Below are 11,059 nucleotides of genomic sequence, written 5' to 3' on the forward strand. Positions count from 1 at the left end.
TTATTCCACCCTCATTCTTTACACATAGCGTTCAGTTTGAAGCGTTAAATTCCGATCTCTAATCGATCGGGAGAGGCGGGGACATGGGGGAGAGAAACACACAAGCTCAACTCTTGCTAAGGTATTTCTACTCCCCAGATTTGTGCCTGACTGGTGTAAATATCTGATAGAAATGTCCCACCAATTTCTCCCGAGGCAGAGAAGCTCTGCAAAAGCAGGTAACTTAATAGCGCCCGTCGTTATTACAGGAGCCGCAAGTAGGAACAGAATCCTGACTCCCACCGAGCTTGAGATAATAAATAATAACAAGCTTCGCATTTGATACAGCGCCTGGTCACGTCTTCGAGGCGACTCAAAGTGCTTCACAGGGTACACTGTAAAGTGGAGTGACTGTGTATTTTTGTGGGCGAAACGCAGCAACCAGTTTGCGCACAGCAGCGTCCCACAAACAGCCACGCAGTTTAACCTAAGGTTCCAGTGCGGTGTTGGGGGGAAAGCGCTTGAAACCGAGACCCTGTCTGCCTGTTCAGGTGGACATTAAGGAACCCCCTGGCTCTGTGTGTAAAGAGAAGGTCTGGCTTTCTTTGGTCCTGGGCCAAAAAATTGGTCAATCTCTCTACGGCTGCTTACAGGATGTCGCTCCGGCAAAGTTGACTCCGTGCCATGTCTGCTTGCAAAATGCACAGTCACTACGCTTCACAGTAAAATCCTGCAAAGCGTCCGGTGGCCCCGGGAGGTGACGGGGGAAACCAGGGGACATCGATGTTCACAAATCGCAACACAAATACTGTAAACGTAGGAATCATTACACAGGGAGGAGCGCACAGGCTGAACCTGAAGTGAATTTTACAAGGGCAGTAAAACATCAAAGAGTTCAGGTGACACCCATAAACCGAGACAGCCAAATTAAAGAGGTCAGCAGAGAGCTTGGGAAGCCTACTTGTGCTGTACTGTATCCTTTGAAACACACCCAGAAAGCGTTATTTTTTATGGCACCGAAAGGTGGAATTCTTGAGATTATCTGGTTCCATCTTTATGCGATATTTTACCCCATCTCTTCCCCACCTTTGCCCTCACCCAACCCTCACCCAACCTTGCCGTGCACAGCTCGGCAAGGCGGTTTCTTGAAATGCCCTTTAAATGTGTTTTTTTTAAAAAAAAGACCAAATAATTCAAAATTCAAATATCTGACTCTTCTGCTTTGAAGCCGTTTCTGCAAAATCTTACGGGGTGGGGTTTAAATCCATCCCATCACAGAGAGAGCAAGAGAGAGAGAGAGCGAGAGCGAGAGGGGCTTAATCCTGACCTAAAAGCATCAGAGATCAGAAAGAAAGAGAGAGAGAGAGGAGGAGGAGGAGGAGGGCTTTATCTTGACCTATGATAGAGAGAGAGAGAGAGAGGTTTCACCTTGATCAGAAACATTTCTGAGAGACAGACAGAGAGAGAGAGAGAAAGAGAGGGGCTTTATCCTGACCTGAGGTTATCAAAGGTCATCGAGCGAGAGAAAAGAGAGAGTACGACATTGGAGGTCGCAGACGGAGAGATGGCTGCCACAGCACTTTGCTCTAACCCTCTCTGTGTGCATGTGTTGTTGACCCCACGCCCTCCCTTGATCTGAGCTCCTGACCTCCCTCTCTTTTCCCTTTTATTTGTCTCCCCCCCCACCCCACCCCCCATTCTTTTGCTTTTCGTTTTCTTCGATTGTAATTTTACTGATTGTTTGAGGGACGCGGTTGAGGCAGTCTACGTAAACTCAGCACCTGAGCTGCAGTCCGAGAAAAGTGAGTCAATAATTAAGAGTTTCTCCCGATTTCCTGGCCAAAGTTCCCCACCCCCTCCCCCACCCCGACGGATAAAAATTGCTCATTCGCTTCATCACCATTTGTGGGACTTTGCTGTGCGCAAAATGTCTGCCGTGTTTCCTCAGAAAAGGTGCCACGGTACAAGAATAATAATCATATTAGTCCTTGCATTTGATAGAGCACCAAATCACGTCTTCGAGACATCTCAAAGCGCTTCACAGAATATACTGTAAAGTGAAATTACTTTATATTTTGTGGGCAAAACGCAGCAGCCAAATGCACACAACAGCGTCCCACCAACAGTCTGCCCATCCACCCTTCACATGGGGTCACATCTCAGAGCGATATAATGTAAGGTGGAGAGAATGTGTGTTCTGTGGATGAAAATAACTCAAATGTCTTCCAGAATGGCACGCAAACCCTTCTCGAGGGGAATGTGTCCTCCAGACGTGAAAGGTGCTACTTAAATGCAATTTGTTGTTGATATTGTGTTTTTTTTCCCACAAATAAATGGTTTATGGAATTATAATACACTTTATATCATGGCTTTGTATTTTATGACACCCCTGTATATGTTATCTAATGGAATTGTGTGGTTTGCTTTGCTGGTTATATTACTCCAAAGTATATCATATGATAAAATATGGTTTACAGAGCTGTAAAATACTCCTGTGTATGTTATTAATAAATTATAAACAATTATGGATATTATTTCATATTTGCTGCTGAAAGAGACTTGTCTCGATTTAAAAGTATCTCAGTCCCGCACACAAAAAAGATATAATAATAATCCTTGCATTTGATACTCAAAATAAGGGATAAAGGACACAGTTAAAATGGATAAAATAGATTGTGTCAAGAAAAGGAAGAAAGAAGCAGAAACGCTAGAGACATTGTAGAGAGATGAGATCAAATGGGCCAAAGGGCTTTTTTTCCTGGATTCCCACCTCTCCTGTGAGCTTGTGAACATGGAGAGACGAGAGAGGGTGGGGGGGGGGAGAGCAGGAGGAGAAAATGTTTCATTTGCAAGAAGCAGGCAGAAGAGAGCCTGAGGACACCTGCAAAGCAGAGCGAGAGCGAAGGCTTTGGTTACAGAAGACTGGAGGTGGAATTAATTGAGATCTTTCAATGATTGACAGATATTAGGGCAGTGGAGGTACTGTATTAAGGGGTATGGAGAAAGGGCAGGCCAATGGGATTAAAAGATCTGCCAAGTTCTAATGAACTGGTGGAACAGGCTCAGACTAAGGCCTATTCTGGCTCTTGATTTCCTATATGGTGGAGTCCCGTAGCTCAGTGGTTAGAGCTCTCGCCTCGCAAGCGAGAGGACCCGGGTTTGATTCCTGGGCAGGGCGAAAGGTTAGGCAAGTATTCCTTACTCCCCAAGCCTCTGTTTACCCAGCAGTAAGTATGAACTCGGTTGTTAGTCGATGGGAGATCGCTTTTCCAGGGGCAATAATCCCTTTGAAAAAAAATAATCATTTGATCACTCAATCCATGACTGCTTGTGGGAAAATGGGTTGCAGCGACAAAATATACAGTCAGTTCAGTGTATTTACAGTATATCCTGCGAAGCACTTTGAGACGTCTCGAAGAGGTGAGAAGGCGCTATATCAAAAGCAAGGATTATTCTTATTAAGGAACACAAATCAGTCACACGCTGCAGTCTCTCTGATATTGACGAGATGTACTGTTTTGGGACTGAGATTAGGTGGGGAAGGCGGTGGGGGTGGGGAGCCTTTGACAGTAACAGAGACTTTTACTGAAAAATGATACACCGAGCTTGTGCCAAGCCCCAAATTCTTGGGAAACCACCTCATACATGTCGATCTTTGTTGTTTCAGATCAAAGGCTCGTTTTAGCCGTACAATTATTTTTTTGTGCGGCATTTCTCTCTCTTCTTCCTCTCGCCGAATGCGCTGTGTCCGTTCCCACAGGCATCAGTCCCTTCTTTCACCCGAACGGCCATTTTGTCATGCGTGAGCCTGCGCTGTGAATTCAACCTTATCAAAATAATAATAATAATCCTTGCAATTGATATAGCGCTTTTCACGTCGGGAGGACGTCCCAAAGCGCTTCACAGAACACACTGTAAAGTGAATTGACTGTATATTTGTGGGCGAACGCGGCAGCATTCGCCCACAAATATAATGATAAGAATAATAATGATAATCACAATAATCCTTGCGTTTGACACAGCGCCTTATCACGTCATTGAGACGTCTCAAAGCGCTTCACAGGATACACTGTAGAGTGAAGTGATTGTGTATTTTGTGGACGAAACTCGGCAGCCAGTTTGCGCACAGCCACAAACAGCCATGGAGCGAGTGACCAATTTTAACTGGGGGATTGTTGACTGACCGGGACTCCGAGAGAAAGAGAGAGAGAGAGAGAAAGAGAGAAACTTCCTTGTCTTTTTGAATAGCACCATGTGGGATCTTTGATGTCCACCTGAACAGGCAGACAAGACCTCGGTTTAATGTCTCGTTGACAAGACAACTCTACATCGTTATAGGCTGATGCTAAGACTCTAATGCTTTTGCAGCGTTGACTGTGAATGTAGCCCCCAGAACTGACTCTCTCATCCGAACAGATTAGAGAGTTTAATTGACAAGTTACTGATATCTACCAGGCCTGATCTTCAGGAAGAGTTTGGGAGAATATAATGTGCATTACTCGCTGAGAACACATTAAGCGCTGAGCTAAAACACTCGTTAACTTTGGTCCTTCCTCTCAGCGTCTCCTTTGAATCCAAAAAAATTAAACAGCGATGAGGTGCCTCAATGGTTGCAGTGTACCAGGTATAATTAAATCTAAACACAATTGTGAAAGTTAAAAGAACTGTGATAGGTTTTCATAGCAAGGAGGTTCCAGCTGAATGTGTTTGATCTAATATTGCAGCGAAGAGGAAGTTTCAAAGCAGGAGTGGTACAGACATGTTTTATAGCTGGGATGATCTGATTTATTAATCTAAATTTCACATGACATCATCTCGAGCAAGAGAGCGAGAGAGCGAAAGAGCGAGGGAGATAGACTCACGAACAGAAGGAACTGTTGGTCAGATTTCCACAGGATGGTGTCATTGTGTGAACAAAATTAGGAGTTAACTCACTCGCTCACTCACTGAGACCTATATTCAGCACTCTACAAACCTCAGAGCTTTTCCTCCTGGGAGCTACCTTTTGCCTTATTCATCCAATGTTCTGAGACACTATCCTGTGGGAAGGGGACTATATAAATACAATACAACATACAACGTAACTTACATTTATACACTTCGGGAAGATGCACCAAAGTGAATTCACAGTACTGATACAGCACCTTATCACGTCTTCGAGACGTCTCAAAATACTTCACAGGATACACTGATAAGTGCAATGACTGTATTTGGTGGGTGAAGCGGCAGCCAGTTTATGCACAGCAGTGTCCAACAAACAGCCATGGAGTGAGTGACCAATTTTATTTGGGGGATTGTAGGCCAGACCCCGGGAGAGAGAAACTCCCTTTTCTTTTCGAATAGCGCCATGGGATCTTTTACATCCACCTGATCAGACAGATGGGGCCTCGGTTTAACGTCTCATCTGAAAGACAGCACCTCTGACAATACACCACCCACCCCCCCAGCCCTGCATTGGAGTTCCATCTTAGACGACTTGATTCCAAGTCCTGACGTGGAGGCTTGAACCCACAACCTTCTGACTCAGCGGCGAGAGCGAGAGCTGAGCCAGGCTGACATTTTAAGGAGCGGTTTGAGAAGATGCTCTCCATCCCCTGCATCCCGTTTCTGCAGATGAACAGACGAGAGATATTTAGTCAGACAGTTTGCGTGAGAGGACTTGCCCCTTTAAAGGTGAAATCTGAAAGTCTTTGATGAATAATTTGTAATGCAAAAAAAATAGCAAAGTGTCTTCAGTCCCAGTTGTAAGATGCCATTTGATATGACAGCTACCTGAGTGATGTGCTCGCTCACATTTCTTTTGCTCATCTGCACACTTCGCCAGACACAGGAACCAGTTTGTCGGAGCAGGTAGTTCAGTGGATTATTTAAGCATAAAAAAAAGATGCCTCTGAAATACTGAAAACCCAAGGCAATGCCTGACGGCTGCTTTTATGCATGAGTTTCTGCTCATCACTTTGAAGCAGAGAGATCTGCATTGGTTAGAGCGCTCGGCTCGCAAGCGAGAGGATCCGGGTTCGATTCCCGGGCGGGGTGAAACCTGAGGCAAGTTTCCTCACTCCACACGCCTCTGTTTACCCAGCAGTGAGGAGGAACCCGGTTGTTAGTCGATCGGTGGATCGCTTTCTGGGGGTAACAATGCCTTTTAAAAAAAAATTTAAAACAATAATAATTTGGTCACTCAATTAATGAGTTTCTCTCACTTTCTCTCTGGGTCCCGGTCAACAATCCCCCAGATAAAATTGGTCACTTGCTCCGGAGCTGTTTGTGGGGACGCTGCTGTGCGCAATCGGCTGCCCTCGTTTCGCCCACAAAATATACAGTCGATCCACTGTGAAGCGCTTTGAGACGTCTCAACGACGTAATAAGGAGCTTTATCAAATGCAAGGAGGATTATTATGTGTCCTACTTTTGAGGTGGGAGTCATTCAGCCCGGGTAGAGCAATATCTATCCGCGACCTTCAGGTGACGTGTGAGGTATGCAAGCTCGCTTAGGCAGGGAAGATTAAAGGGCAGAGAGAGAGAGAGAGAGACAGAGAGACAGAGAGGGGAAGTGACTGACACGTGAGGTGCAAAACACAATCTGTCGTTGGGTATCATTAATGCTGGGTGTGTAGATGTGTGTCTCAAAGATGCCTTTGTTTCGCAACTTTATTGCACTGTTACCTGTTCGCTGTTGGGAGAGGATCAGACAGACTCTGCGTCCTGAACTGGGGATGAAACAAAGTGATTCAGAGAGGGACGTGCGGGGCAAAGCAAGATTCAACACCTGGGAAGAAGCTACAATCCAATCTACCCAGGATTAACTGTTTCCAGTGCAATTGTAGAGAACGCGGGATTAATTGGACTCCGACACCCGGCCACCCTGAGTCCTCGAAACGCAATTGGCTGCCGTGTATTGCCCACAAAATTCACTGTCAATTCACTTTACAGTGTATTCCCTGAAGCGCTTTGAGACGTCTCGACGACCTGATATGACGCTATATTAAATGCAAGGATTATTATTATTATTATTTTGATTATTATTCACTTCACGGCTGTTTGTGGGGCTTTGCTGACTGATATTTGCCTGCAAATTACACAGTGACTGTACTCGACACTGTGAAGGACTTGAAGAGGGTTGCATCGTTCCAGATACTATGCGAGGATTTTACCATTAGCAATATTAGCCCAGTGCTGACACTGGGCTAAAAACTCCGTAAAAGAGAGAAAGGAAATACTCTATCGTGGTTGATGGAGGGGATTTGAGACACATGGTCTCACACCTCAGGCAAAAGGTGCTGGCAGTTTAGCAATAGCAGATGAAATAAAACCTCGCCGAGATATTAAATAGAGGGTAAATAATAATAATAATAATCCTTGCATTTGATATAGCGCTTTTCACGTTTTCAAGACCCCTCAAAGCACTTCACCGAATATACTGTGAAGTGAATTGACTGTATATTTTGTGGGTGAAACGCGGCAGCCAATTACGCGCAGCAGCGTTCCACAAACAGTCGTGGATTGAGTGACCAAATTATTATTTTTTTTCTTTAGGGGTTATTATTAGTCGTGTGGTGTAAGGAAACTTGCCCAAGGTTTCGCCCTGCCGGGAATCAAACCCAGGTCTCTCGCTTGCGAGGCGAGTGCTCTAACCACTGAGCTACAGGACTCCTCGAGAGAGAGAGAGAGAGAGAAAGAGAGTGGGGGCATTAGTTTCACTAACTGTTGAAGAAAAAATGGCTGGGTTCCATAAGCTACAAAAGGTCTAGTCATATAAGCAGCAAATGATGAACTTGCGATTGGGTTATAAATATGAATCACCAGTTACGTATCTGTGGTATTTATTGCATGACACACAAGATCAATCACTTTACATTCTCTACAACCTGAAAGTACACTCAATGCTCTTGCCTGTCATCCCTCTACAGTCCTTGTATGCTCTGGATATAACGAAGGGAGTTCCTCCTCGTGTCCTGGTCAACAATCCTCTGAATAGAATCGTTCATTCACATCATGGCTGTTTGGGTGAATTGGCAGCCGTGTTCGCCTACGAAATATACAGTCACTACAATTTACAGCCAACCCTGCAAGGTGCTTTGAGATGTCCTCCTGACGTGAAAGGCACTGTATCAAATGCAGCAACAACGACTTGTGTCCATAGATCTCTCCTCACACAGGGTAGCATCCCAGAGCACTTAATGCAAAGGTTATTATATGTCGGTGACCATTTCAAATCAGCGAATTGTTAACATGTTTCACCCAACGAGGCCTTCAGTGTGTGTACGTACCCAGTCTTCTGAAGATGTTAATTTTTTTCCCCCCCTACGAGGGAATGCAAAATATTTCGATATGAAGGCCAGTTGTGGTGAACCTTTGCTTGAACAAGGAGAGTTAAATAATTCAATCAATATTTCTGTATGCCACTTGGGTAAAACCACTGAATCAAAATCCTGGGACACAGTCTGCAAGAGTGCACATGCCACTAGATATATCCGTCAGCAGTGCCTTGATTTATATAGTTCAGCACCAGAACCTTTGCGGAGGACAGATGACAGCGATTTTTAGCCCCCTGGAATTTATAATCCAAGTAGCCTGACCTGCTTAGCCCTAGGTTCACAGGCCCTGATCAATGCATGAGGTGAATTTCATCGAACCATTCCATAATCTTTTTATGCTGCATTTCATTCTCTTTAATGAAGGGTATCCTTCATGGAGTCCTCTAGGGTATTGGTTAGAGCACTCACCTCGTAAGCGAGAAGACCTGGGTTCAATTCCCGGGCAGGGCGAAACCTTAAGGCGAGTTTCCTTACTCCACACGCACGCTTCTGTTTACCTGGCATAAGTAGGAACCCGGTTGTTATTCGATTGGCAGATCGCTTTGTGGGGGTAATAATCCCTTCAAAAAAAAATAATAATTGCAATTTGGTCACTCAACCCACGACTGTTTGTGGAACACTACAGCGCTCCTCAAAATTGCAGTTTGGGATGTCCTCCCGACGTGAAAGGTGCTATACAAAAACAATTTGTTGTTGCTTTTGTATGCAATTGGTGCCGCATTTCGTCCACAACATACACAGTCAATCCACTTTACAGTATATTCTGTGAAGCGTTTTGAGACGTCTCAATGACGCGATAAGGCGCTGTATCAAATGCCAGGATTATTATTATTATTATTATTAATCTCAATCTCTTTCACTTCTCGAGGCTTTCGGGCGCAGTGGCAGTCTCCATACACTGCTAGTCTTCGCAGAAACAAACAAAAGGGGTTCGTTGAAAATGCGAGGAAAGTAAGTTATTAATTATTCGCCAAGCACAGCACAAATCTGTGCTGCCAACCATTCAACCTGCTCAGGCTTAACAATGCACATTCTCAGACTCATTTACACATGGCTACACTACTTTGATATCATATTCACTCCCGTTGGCAATATATATTTAAGCTTGGAGGGAAATACCTGCTGCCTCCGTAAACATAGTAAAAGGTGAGACAATTAGGAGGGTGGCTGACTCAGATCTATATAATTATATAAGAATAATCCTTGCATTTGATCTAGTGTGGAGTACCATGGTGTAGTGGTTAGGACACTTGCCTCGCAAGCGAGAGGACCTGGGTTCGATTCCCGGGCAGGGTGAAACCTCACCCAAGTATCCTACTTCTCTTTTTACCTTGAAGTAAGTAGGAACTCTGTTGCTAGTGGATTGGTGGATCGCTTTCCGGAGATAATAATCCCTTTGAAAAATAAACAATAATAATTGGGTCACTGTTTGTGGGACACTATAATTCGCTGCTGCATTTTGCCCTCAAAATACACAGTCGATCCACTTTACAATATAGCCTGTGAAATGCGTTGCGACGTCTCAGCAATTGATAAGATGCTATATCAGATGCAAGGAATATTATTATTATATGTAGTGCCTTATTACATCATTGAGGACGGTAGGGTGGGTTTTCTGGAAGGATGAGATCAGATGTCCCATTGTCCCTCAGCAATTATAGCTGAAATGTAGGGTATCATTTTACCAGTTACATTTATATTGCTCTAGATGTGGGACGATAATAGAATTTTCCATTGTAACCATTTGTAGATGTTTAAAGACAATGCTGCTTTTTTTGTGATGCATTGAATGCTTTAGAAAAAAACAGAAAGGGTAGTTTTTCCCGACCAACCATCCGATAAAATTAGTCACTCGCTTCCTGGCTGACTGAGAGCCATTTCTGTGAGCAAATTGCCGGCAACTGCACAGTTCACTACACTTTACAGTGTAAAAAAATACCATGGTGCGCTCTTAGACATTTCGACAAAGTAATAGGGCGCTAGATCAAACGCAAGGATTATTATTATGACGGTATCGGTCAAGTCTGCTCACTACAAGTTAAATTCACTCATGTGGCTTTGCTAATACGCAACCCTAACCGGGAGATGTGACCTCAGTTTAACGACTCATCTGAAAGACGGCAACGTCGACAAGGCTGTGCGTACCCCTGGCACTGCTTTGGAGTGTCAGCCTAGACCGCGCGAGTAGAAGGACGAAGGTCGTTTAATGAGTGCGTCCCGAGCCGGAAAATCTTATTCCTCACCAGGGTGTCTGTCCCCTTAAAGCCAGGGCAATAACATTGAAATCTCTGGCGCTAAATGAGACTAAGGCTCTGGAACGAGGCCAGGGTTGATGTCTATTGGATGCGGTTGCAAAGAAAGAAAGAGTAATGGAATCCAATGGAATGAAACTCAAAGGGTGTAAAGTTATGAACGGAGAGGAGAAAGCAATGTGCTATTCACAGCGGCCTTTGGAATATGCAGAAAGCTAAACAATAGCGTTGATATCAGTTCCCAGTGTTTGTCGGAAAGATTCAGCCCCTCAGGTGTCTATCCCAACGGTTGAAAGGCATACCTCATCCATTACAGCCATGTATGGTATTTTATTCCCAAACCTAGTTAGACAGGAAGCAGATAACGAAATAATCGCCAACCCCCACCCACTCCGCCCCCCCCTCCCCCCAACCCCTCACCTTTTTTAGACTGACCTCTTACTGTGAAGTGAAATGAAATGGAAAAGAATTGGCCCTGGTTCCTGCTATGCCCAGCATCTTAGATTATGT

The sequence above is a fragment of the Callorhinchus milii genome, unplaced genomic scaffold (assembly GCF_018977255.1).
Source record: "Callorhinchus milii isolate IMCB2004 unplaced genomic scaffold, IMCB_Cmil_1.0 Scaffold8, whole genome shotgun sequence".
Lineage (NCBI taxonomy): Eukaryota > Metazoa > Chordata > Chondrichthyes > Chimaeriformes > Callorhinchidae > Callorhinchus > Callorhinchus milii.